Source organism: Triticum aestivum, chromosome 4A (genome assembly GCF_018294505.1).
Source record: "Triticum aestivum cultivar Chinese Spring chromosome 4A, IWGSC CS RefSeq v2.1, whole genome shotgun sequence".
NCBI classification, from domain to species: Eukaryota; Viridiplantae; Streptophyta; class Magnoliopsida; order Poales; family Poaceae; genus Triticum; species Triticum aestivum.
In genome coordinates, this window is record NC_057803.1 from 441,299,812 (window position 1) to 441,303,185 (window position 3,374).

Genomic DNA, 3,374 nt, shown 5'->3' on the forward strand with positions numbered 1-3,374 from the left:
TTTTCCGTGAACTCTGGCATGACTTGTGCTAGAATATGTGGGAAATATCGAGTGGCCTGGATTTTCTTTGAAAAATAATGATCTAATTTAGGTTTTTTAGTACATATATTTAATTGTACAAGTTTAATCTTTGAATTATGAACGTAGGAAATGTCGTACTCGGACGACGACAGTCTCCCAGGGGAGTGCATCTGGTGCCACGACGATCGAGGTATGTGCTACAGGTTCATTGAGCTGGACGAAGATCGGCGCTTCAGCATTAAGCTTGAGGAGACCTTCGATGTTGAAACAGTACGCAACAACGACAAGTGTTTTTTTCGTAATTAAGCATGACTTCAACTATTTCAACGTCTAATTTTCATCTTTTACAATTCGACTAGCTTATCCCATGCCATGCAAGACGCTATGTCTTGGAGAGGATGGGTTTTGAAGACCATGAAAATTTTCAAACAAAGAAAATACACCTAAGAACCCATCATGATATCGATTTCGTTGTAAATCTGTATAATTCTCAGAGCATAACCCATTTTGGTTGTCAAAATTGGGAAGCACTTTGCAAAATGTATGGTTTTTATGAGGGTATGATTGTCACCATGGATCTTGGTCATCCTGACCTCGAGCAAGACAATATGGACATTTGGGTCCTTGTTGATACGCTTCCGATTCTACCGCAATGTGAGTTTCTCAAACATAGTTATTAACTAATTTATATTGTTTATTTCAAAATAGTTGACAGCTTATTTCCATTGACAGCTTATTTTGAATCTTCAAAGAATGTGCAGAAGATGGTAGACAAAACCCACTACACTGATGGCTCCGAATTAACTTATAAGGAGAAAAATCATCTGATTGCTTATTGTACTTTTGTTGAGAATTACAATACCTATTATCGAACTCCTCCAAATTATGGTGAATACGTGCCACTAGTGCATGTGTTGAACCATGATAACTTATATGGAGATACCCTGGTAAGATATTTTACTATTACGACATCCGTGCATCTTTTGCATACTTTTAAAACTAGTACATCATTGCTAACTATGAAGTTATTACTATGTTTTTCAATAGAAAATCCCGATGGATTGTGTGCCTCATCTGATGTATTACAATGGTCGCCTTGAAGTTCTGAACCTACAGCCAGGTCATCCTACGGATCTCACCTGTGCATATCGAATTTCTGAAACCGGTGAACACATGCTAATCAAAGAGTGGAAAAAATGTTTGGACATTCGTAAGGAGGTTCTTGGAAGCAACATTAAGCGAAAGGCAAGAATTGGAGACAGGATAATCTGCATTCTCCATGATGGAGAGCGAGGGGCTATCTTGTTTTTTGCTATTTTACCTTAGAGAATATAGTAGGTCCTAAGAGAATGTAGTAGGTCCTATGAGGTACAATATGTTTATTATGTGATACAATGTGTTAGAGTTGAAGACGTCAGGAGTACTTGTGATTACGACTAGTGACCAATGATATGATGATGATGATGATAAGTTGTTAATGATATGATGATGATGATGATGATATTTATTATATCATTGGGTGAAAGAACCGCGGATTAGTTTCAAGTGGATGTCCGTCCACTTGAAACTAGTCCACACGGTTCTTTCACCCCGTGATGTAATAACTCATTATGATGTAAAAACAATTTGTAAATTCCTGTTGTATGAAAATTTGTGTAAAGGTGTACGAATACAACATGAAATAAAATACGAAATAATAGTAGCAGCGCGGGCAGAGAGAAGCGCCACTACTAATTACCAGCAACGCTCCTCCTGGAACTCGCTGCTACTAAGTTGATTTAGCCGTAGTGTGGGTGGAGGCACGCTACTGCTATTCGTTAGTTGTAGCGCCTTATCAGTAGTGCACCACCCTGCGCTACTAATAGGTCTAAAACTCGCGCTGCTGCTAGCCTTTTCCCTAGTAGTGATATTCTTTGCAGTAGACAAAAGAGTTACCAGGGGGACCCTTTTTGGACTCCTTCAATGCGGCAACAGCGGCTTCCAGCTGGGCCTTGCACTTGTCCGGCTCTTGAGACAATTGGGAATTCTTCTCCATAAGAACCTTCACAAATAATGATCCTTAAATGAGTTGTGTCAACTGTTTCAAGTCTCAGGGCTACTGATACATATAATCGTCAGATTTGCTTACCCATACATCCCTTACATACTGGTCTGTGGCTCTGGCTAGACCATTTTGAGCAGCATGGATGTACGCGTCTCCGGAATTGAAGGGATCAAATGCCTCTGGTGAGAAGCAAGCATCACAGAGTACGGCCTGGCGACGCCTATGATTCATGGCGCTCCCCACTTATGAATTTGTAGCGGATAGTCTATCCGCATCCTCTGTAGGAGGAGCATCCGGCGTCTGCCCCATGTTGGCTTCCGCCTCTATGTCCGGCCCTGGAGCCCGATTGGTGGAGGCGTGATCGGCAGCCTCTCTGGATATAGTCCCATGAACGCTTTTTCTATTAAAGAAGCATGGACGTCATTGAATTTTGAGAAAGACGACAACCTCGGAGCGAGGTTTTGTGTCATACCTCTGCGCCGGCGTCTCCGTCCTGACAGCCTTCCTTTTTGGCCTACCCAACTTTGGTGCCTCTTGCTGGCGAGTTGCTGCGGGTTCGGCACGGCGTCCCGAATGGCTTCCCTGTAAAACACCACATGTGTATGGTAGGTGAAGTGTCTAAAAGGGGATCCTATTTTTGGAGTTGGGATTTTGGTTTTTCTTACGTACGACGTAGGGAGCAGTCCGGGATAGTCGGCCGTTATGGCCCCCATGGCGTCATCGCAGCTCAATAGATAGAATTGACTGTCTATCAGCTCCACGAATATGTCCGGATCCTCTTCGAGTCCAGGACCGAGGGCCCGGCCAGGGTCCTCTGGTTGTGGAGATGGGATGTTGACCTCCCTTACAGCTTTTCGCAGTTCCAGCCATAAAATGGCAATGTGAGTACCTACGGCGAAGAATGCGGGAAGAATGGGAGTAAAGAGGTATAACTCACCTAGCTTGGAGGGTTGTACATAGAGAATCCATCCCGTGGCTTGATATGGATGAACTCCTCTTCCTCTCCCTTGAATACTCGGACAGAATTTTTGCTAAAGTAGCTGCGGAGTCCGGTCCCTTACAACCGCAATGGGTGGCATCATCTTCCCCGTTAAAACACCAAAGGGGGTGCCATCGATATTGAAGTGGCTGCACTCCCCGCATTATTCATATTAACATAACCTCGACTATTGTCAATCCTGATTGAGCCAGCGCTTTAATCTGGTTCATCAGGTAAAGGACTTCTCCATTTTCTTCCTCCTGGGGGCTCCATGGGTGCCAGCTTCGGCGTTTCTTCAGAGGAGAATTGTTGAACTCAGGAAAACCCCGC